We start from the raw sequence: 9,336 nt of genomic DNA, 5'->3' as shown, positions 1-9,336 counted from the left end.
CTGTGCTTACCTCATCCCTCATGCAACCCACAGTCCACTAGCGCCCCTCCAGACTGAGGGGCGCCATGGGTTGTCGATGCAAATCTGAGCTACAGCTCCCGCCTCGCCTCGTGCTGTAAGTTGTCAGCCGGGCCAGGACGGAAGTTTGGACTAGAGCCAGTGGGACGGAACAACTGGGACAGAACAACTCATCCCACAGAAAGAGGCAGAGCTGAAAGCAGGGAAACAGGTTATTTGGCCTGGCAGGCCCCACTCCCCACAAAACTCAAACTGAAGCCCGCACAACAGAGAGCTTGGCAATGAATACACCAGTTTGACCCCAACCAGGAAGATTGAGCTCAGGGAAGGAAAGATGCCACTGGGAAGGTGGGGCTAATCTCACCTGCAAACAAACCCCAGGGGAGGACCACCCACCCATCAACCTGACTGAATCCGAGGCAGCCCAGCAGTGCATCTACAGGACAAAAAAAGATACAGCTCCAGTTGCAACAGAAAGGACATCCACTCAGAGATTCCTCCTGAAATCACCACCTTCAAAGATCAAAGGGAGATAAATCCACAAAGATGGGAAAAAAACAGCATAAAAAGGATGAAACCTTCAAAGACCAGAACACCTCTTCCTCTTCCAGGGATTACAACTCCTCACCATCAAGGGAACAAAACAAGACAGAAAATGAGTGACAAATTGACAGTAGCAGGCTTCAGAAGGTGGATAATAACAAACTTCTCTGAGTTAAAAGACCATGTTATAACCCAATGCAAAGAAACTAAGAGCCTTGAAAAAAGGTTAGACAAAATGCTAACTAGAATAACCAGCTTAGAGAAGAAGATAAATGACTTGATGGAGCTGAACAACACAGCACGAGAACTTAGCGAGGCATACACAAGTTTCCACAGCCGAATCAATCAAGCAGAAGAAAGGATATCAGAGATTGAAGATCAAATCAATGAAATAAAATGAGAAGGAAAGATTAGAGAAAAAAGAGTGAAAAGAAATGAACAAAGCCTCCAAGACCTATGGGATTATGTGAAAAGTCCTAAACTATGCTTGATTGGTATTCCTGAATGTGATGGGGAGAATGAATCCAAGTTGGAAAACACTCCTCAGGATATTATCCAAGAGAACTTCCCCAACCTAACAAGGCAGGTCAACATTCAAATCCAGGAAATACAGAGAACACCACAAAGATATTCCTCAAGAAGAGAAACCCCAAGGCACATAATCGTCAGATTCACCAGGGTTGAAATGAAGGAAAAAATGCAAACGGCAGCCAGAGAGAAAGGTCGAGTCACTCACAAAGGAAAGACCATCGACTCACAGCAGATTTATTGGCAGAAACTCTACAAGCTACAAGGGAGTAGGGGCCAATATTCAACATCCTTAGATAAAAGAACTTTCAACCCAGAATTTCATATCTGGCCAAACTAAGCATCATACGTGAAGAGAAAGAAAATCCTTTATGGACAAGCAATTGCTGAGAGATTTCATTGTTACAAGACCTGTCTTACAAGAGCTCCTGAAGGAAGTACTAAACATGGAAAGGAAGAACCAGTACCAGCCACTCCAAAAATGGACCAAATGGTAAAGAGCATTGACACAATGAAGAAACCGAGTCAACTAATGGGCAAAACAACCAGCTAGCATCAAAATGGCAGGCTCAGATTTACACATAACAATATTAACCCTAAATGTAAATAACGTAAATGCACCAATCAAAAGACACAGACTGGCAAATTGGATAAAAAGTCAAGACCCATCAGTGTAGCTGTATCCAGGAAACCCACCTCACATGCACATAAAGGGATGGAGGAAGATTTACCAAGCAAATGGAGAGAAAACAAAACAAAACAAAACAGGAATTGCAATCCTAGTCTCTGATAAAATAGACATCAAACCAACAAAGATCAAAAGAGACAAAGAATGGCATTACATAATGGTAAAAGGATCAATGCAACAAGAAGACCTAACGATCCTAAATATATATGCACCCAATACAGGAGTACCCAGATACATAAAGCAAGTCCTTAATGACCTACAAAGAGAATTAAACTCCCACACAATAATAGTGGGAGACTTTAACACTCCATTGTCAATATTAGACAGATTAATGAGACAGAAAATTAACAAGGATATCCAGGACTTGAACTCAGATCTGGACCAAGCAACCCTAATAGACATCTACAGAACTCTCCACCTCAAATCCACAGAATATACACTCTGTTCAGCACTACATCACACCTACTATAAAATTGACCACATAATTGGAAGTTAATCACTCTTCAGCACATGCAAAAGAAAAGAAATCATAATAGTCTCTCAGACCACAGTGCAATCAAACTAGAACTCAGGACTAAGAAACTGACTCAGAATCACACAACTTCATGGAAACTGAACAACTGGCTCTTGAATGTTGACTGCATAAACAATGAAATGAAGGCAGAAATAAAGATGTTCTTTGAAACCAATGAGAATGAAGACACAACATACCAGAATCTCTGGGACACATTTAAAGCAGCATCTAGAGGAATATTTATAGCAATAAATGCCCACATGAGAAGCAAGGAAAGATCTAAAATCGACACCCTATCATCAAAATTAAAAGAGGTAGAGGAACAAGATCAAAAAAACTCACCACCTGACAGAAGACAAGAAATAACTGAGATCAGAGCAGAACTGAAGGAGATAGAGACACACACAAAAAAACCCTTCAAAAAAATCAATAAATCCAGGAACTGGTTTTTGAAAATATCAACAAAATAGACCACTAGCCAGATTAATAAAAAAGAAAGAGAGAAGAATAAAAAATATGCAATAAAAAATGATAAAGGGGATATCACCACTGATTCCACAGAAATACAAACTACCATCAGAGATTATTACAAACAACTCTAGGCACATAAACCAGTAAACCTGGAAGAAATGGATATTTTCCTGGAAACTTACACCCTCCCAAGCCTAAACCAGGAAGAAGTCAAAACCCTGAATAGACCAATAACAAGGGCTGAAGTTGAGGCAGCAATTAAGAGCCTACCAACCCAAAAAAGCCCAGGTCCAGATGGGTTTATAGCCAAGTTCTACCAGACATACAAAGAGGAGCTGATACCACTCCTTCTGAAACTATTCCAAGCAATCCAAAAAGAGAGAATCCCTCCCAAATCATTTTATGAGACCAACATCATCCTGATACCAATACCCGACAGAGATTCAACAAAAAAAGAAAACTTCAGGCCAATATCCATGATGAACATAGATGCAAAAGTCTTCAATGAAATACTGGCAAACTGTATTGCAACAGCACATCAGAAAGCTTATCCATCACGATCAAGTAGGCTTCATCCTGGGGATGCAAGGCTGGTTCAACATATGCAAGTCTATAAATGTAATCCACCACATAAATGGAACCAAAGACAAAAACCACATGATTATCTCAATAGATGCAGAGAAGGCCTTTGACAAAATTTAACAGCACTTCATGCTAAAAGCTCTCAATAAATTAGGTTCAACAGAACGTATTATAAAATTATAAAAGCTATATATGGCACATCTACAGCCAATATCATACTGAACGGGCAAAAGCTGGAAGAATTCCCTTTGAAATCAGGCACTGGACAAGGATGCCCTCTCTCACCACTCCTACTCAATATAGTATTGGAAGTTCTAGCCGGAGCAATCAGGCAAGAAAAAGAAATAAAGGGTATTCAATTAGGAAAGGAGGAAGTCAAATTGTCTCTATTTACAGACAACCTGATTGTATATTTAGAAGACCCCATCATCTCAGCCCAAAATCTTAAACTGATAAGCAACTTCAGGAAAGTCACCGGATACAAAAGCAAAGTGCAGAAATCACAAGCTTTCCTATACACCAATAACAGACTTAAACAGAGGCAAATCAAGAACGAACTGCCATTCACAATTGCTACAAAGAGAATAAAATACCTAGGAATACAACTAACAAAGGATGTAAAAGACTTCTTCAAGGAAAATTACAAACCGCTGCTCAAGGAAATAAAAGAGGACACAAACAGATGGAAAACATTCCATGCTCATGGTTAGGAAGAATTAATATCATGAAAATGGCCATACTGCCCAAAGAAATTTATAGATTCAATGCTATCCCCATCAAGCTACCAATGACCCTCTTCACAGAACTGGAAAAACACCTTAAACTTCATATGGAACCAAAAAAGAGCCCACGTAGCCAAGACAATTCTAAGCAAAAGGAACAAAGCTGGAGGCATCATGTTCCCTGACTTCAAACTAGACTACAAGGCTACAGTAATCAAAACAGCATGGTACTGGCATCAAAACAGAGACATAGACCAATGAAACAAACAGAGGCCTCGGAGGCAACACCACACATCTACAACCATCTGATCTTTGACAAACCTGACAAAAACAGGCAACGGGGAAAGGATTCCCTGTTCAATAAATGGTATTGGGAAAACTAGCTAGCCATGTGCAGAAAGCAGAAACTGGACTCTTTCCTGACACCTTACACTAAAATTGACTCCAGATGGATTAAAGACTTAAAAATAAGACCTAACACCATAAAAAACCTAGAAGGAAATCAAGGCAAAACCATTCAGGACATAGGTATAGGCAAGTACTTCATAACTAAAACACCAAAAGCATTGGCAACAAAAGCCAAAATAGACAAATGGGATCTAATTAAACTCCAGAGCTTCTGTACAGCAAAAGAAACAGTCATTAGAGTGAACCAGCAACCAACAGAATGGGAAAAAATTTTTGCAAGCTACCCATCAGACAAAGGGCTAATAATATCCAGAATCTACAAAGAACTATAACAGATTTACAAGAAACAAACAAACAGACCCATTCAAAAGTGGGCAAAGGATATGAACAGACACTTTTCTAAAAGAGGACATTTATGTGGCCAACAGACATACGAAAAATGCTCTTCATCACTGGTCACTAGAGAAATGCAAATCAAAACCACATTGAGATACCATCTCATGCCAGTTAGAATGGCTATTATTTAAAAATCTGGATGCTGGAGAGGATGTGGAGAAATAGGAAAACTTTTACACTGTTGGTGGGAGTGCAAATTAGTTTAACCATTATGGAAGACAGTGTGGCAATTCCTCAAGGACCTAGAAATAAAAATTCCATTTGACCCAGCAATCCCATTACTGGGTATATATCCAAAGAATTATAAATCTTTCTGTTATAAAGACATGTGCACACTTATGTTCACTGTGGCACTGTTTACAATAGCAAAGACCTGAAACCAACCCAAATGCCCACTGGTGACAGACTGGACAAGGAAAATGTGGCACATATACACCATGGAATACTATGCAGCAATAAAAAATGATGAGCTTGTGTTGTCCTTTGCAGGGACATGGAAACCAATCTGGAAACCATCATTCTCAGCAAACTGACACAACAACAGAAAATCAAACACTACATGTTCTTGCTCATCGGTGGATGTTGAACAATGAGAACACATGGACACAGGGAGGGGAGCATCACACACTGGGGTCTGTTGCGGGGGAATAGGGGAGAGACAGTGGGGTTAGGGAGTTGGGGAGGGATAACATTGGGAGAAATGCCAGATATAGGTGATGGGGGGATGGAGGCAACAAACCACATTGCCATGTATGTACCTATGCAATAATCCTGCATGTTCTGCACATGTACCCCAGAACCTAAAGTGCAATTATATATATATATTTGTATACATATATATTATATATATAATATATATAATGTATGTATTATATATAATATATAATATATAATATGTATAATGTATATATTATATATAATATATAATATATACATTTTATAATATACATTATATATGTATATTATATATATAATATACATTATATATATACATTATAATATACATTATATATACATTATAATATACATTATATATACATTATAATATACATTATATATATGTATATTATTGCACTTTAGGTTCTGGGGTACACTTTAGGTTCTGGGTTTATATACATATAAAGGTATGAGCTAATACTGGTCCCAGGGAACCTGAAATGCCATCATAGCCTTCCAGTGAGAATGAGAGCATATGGAGGAAAGGTTAAAGAGTCCTAGTATGTCTAGTGTCTATATCCTAGTATGTCTCACAGAGGTTACAATGGGTCTGTAGCTCACTCTTTGATTGTGTCTCCAGTCCATACATAGATAATTTGTAAAATTTCCAACTATGTAAGTCTTATGTTTGTTCCCGGATCTGTGGAGCCGTTATGGTAGGAAGTACTAAGTGGAAGTCTCTGAAAATACCCCACTTCCATCCAAGTGAGTAAATCAGAATCAAGACCTCTTCCTGGGAGGGATGGCAGAGATTATTACCTCTGCATATCTGACAAATACGTTTTTAAATCCCCCTTGGAAAAAGCCTCAAAAGTAGTTGGTACGCATTTGGGTAGGATTAACAATTCAGATTCACTATTTCCCCACATGGCTGTATTAACTCTGCTGTTCTCTAGCACAATGTAGCCTGTGGGAACCTTGATTGGCTTATCATTTCACAACATCAGGATGGTCTACTATATTGATGGCATCATGCTAATTGCACTAGATAAGAAAGAAGTGACAATTATTCTAGATGCCCTAATTAGGCACACGGACACCAGAGTACGAGATATGAACCCCACAAAATTTTAGACTCCTGCCACATTTTTGGTGTTTTAGATGATTAGAAAAGATAAAGATGAGAAACAAATTGTTACACATTAGAATCTCCCATCCAGAAAAAGTCATAGTGCTTCATGGGTCCTTTTAGATTTTAGAAGCAGCATATGCTACATTTGAGAGTACTGTACTAACCCATTTATTTATTGGACTTTACTTTTACTAAGAGCAATAGAGCAGTCCACAACAGGTTCAGGTACTAGTGCAAGCTTGCTGGAAGTTTGGTCCACATGACCCAGCATATCTGATGGTGGCTAGCAATATCCGTGGTAAATAAGGGTGTTTTAAAATTCCCTAAGTGTCAGTTGCATAGCAAGAAGACAGATCAGTATATAGTGAAGAAGGTCATATTTCCTGCTGTTGAAAACTACTTGCCAATTTGAAAAGCTTTTAGTGTGTTACTTGGTTCAGGTAAAGACTGAGTGCTTGACCATTAATGTCTTGAAACCACAGTGCAATTAATAGAACTCAGGATTAAGAAACTCACTAAAAACTGCACAACTATATGGAAACTGAATAACCTGCTCTTGAATGACTACTAGGTAAATAACGAAATCAAGGCAGAAATAAAGAATTTCTTTGAAACCAATGAGAACAAAGACAGAACATACCAGAATCTCTGGGACAGAGCTAAAGCCGTGTTTAGAGGGAAAATTTATAGCACAAAATGCCCACAGGAGAAAGCAGGAAATATCTAAAACTGACACCCTAACACCACAATTAGAAGAACTAGAGAACTAAGAGTAAACTCATTTAAAAGCTAGCAGAAGACAAGAAATAACTAAAATCAGAGTAGTACTGAAGAAGATAGAGATACGAAAAACCCTTTAAAAAAATCATTGAATCCAGGATGTGGTTTTTGAAAAAGTTAACAAAATAGACCACTAGCCAGACTAATAATGAAGAAAAGAGAGAAGAATCAAATAGACATAATAAAAAATGGTAACAGGGATATCACCACTGATACCACAGAAATACAAACTATAATCAGAGAATACTATAAACAACTTTACACAAACAAACTAGAAAATCTAGAAGAAATGGATAAATTTCTGGACACATATATTCTCCAAATACTAAACCAGGAAGAAGTTGAATCCCTGAATAAACAAATAACAAGTTCTGAAATTGAGAGAGTTTCAGAAGAAGACATTTATGGAGTCAGCAAACATATGAAAAAAAGTTAATCATCACTGGTCATTAAAGAATTTCAAATCAAAACCACAGTGTGATACCATCTCACACTAGTTTGAATGATGATCATTAAAAAGTCATGAAACAGATGCTAGAGAGGATGTGGAGAAATATGATTGCTTTTACACTGTTGGTGGGACTGTAAATTAGTTCAACCATTGTGGAAGACAGTGTGGTGATTCCTCAAGGATCTAGAACTAGAAATACCATTTGACCCAGCAACCCCATTACTGGGAATATACTCAGAGGATTATAAATCTTCTATTCTAAAGATACACGCATATGTATGTTTATTGCAGCACTATTCACAATGGCAAAGACTTGAAACCAACCCAAATGCTCATCAATGTTAGACTGTATAAAGAAATGTGGCACATATACACCATGGCACACTATGCAGCCATAAAAAAGTACAAGTTCATGTCCTTTGCAGGGACATGGATGAAGCTGGAAACCATCATTCTCAGCAAACTGACACAGGAACAGAAAACCAAACACTGCATGTTCTCACTCATAAGTGAGAAGTGAACAATGAGAACACATGGACAAAGGGAGGGGAACATCACACACTGGGGCCTGTCGGTGGGTGGAGGCCTAGGGGAGGGACAGCATTAGGAGAAATACCTAATGTAGAGGATGGGTTGACGAGTGCAGCAAACCACCATGGCACGCATATATCTATGTAACAAACCAGCACATTCTGCATATGCATCCCAGAACTTAAAGTATAATAAAAGAAAAGGTAGGAAAAAAGGAAGGAAATTCTGACATTTATACAACACAAATGAACCTTGAAAATACTATGCTATATTAAATAAACCAGTCATAAAAAGATACCTATTTTATGATTCCACTTACATAAGGTAACTAGAGTCATCCAATTCTTAGAAGCAAAAAGTAGAATGATGGTTTCCAGGGACATGGGGGAGGGAGGAATGTAGAATTATTGCTTAATGGATATGAAGTCAGTTTTGGAAGATGAAAAAGTTCTGGAAATGGTTGGTGGTAAAAGTTGTAATATGAAAAGTAGTGGCACTGAACTGTACACTTAAAAATGGATAAGATGGCAACTTTTATGCATCTTTTATCACAATTTAAAAATATATATTTAAAGCATTTGAGGATATTATAGAAGAAAACTTACATGAAATAAAGAAATATAAAGCTAAAAAACAGAAAAACTGAGAATTATCAGCTTTATGAAGTCTAACATCAAATAGGCACAGAAGAAATCCACTGCATTGTGGAAATGGTACAAGGCCTGAAAATGTACAGAATGTAGAAGTCATGTACTTTACCTGAATGGATAAACAAGACTCCCATAATTACCTCTTTCACACTAATGCTGCTTCCTAATTCACACAGGAATTCCTCTTCCTGTTACCTCAAGGGCACTTTCTATGACCAACTAATGAAGGAGAAAGTACGCTGGCCTGGTTCACACACAAATAAGG

This window comes from Saimiri boliviensis, chromosome 4, assembly GCF_048565385.1.
Source record: "Saimiri boliviensis isolate mSaiBol1 chromosome 4, mSaiBol1.pri, whole genome shotgun sequence".
In the NCBI taxonomy this organism is placed as follows: domain Eukaryota; kingdom Metazoa; phylum Chordata; class Mammalia; order Primates; family Cebidae; genus Saimiri; species Saimiri boliviensis.
Note: the sequence above shows the minus strand (reverse complement) of the source record.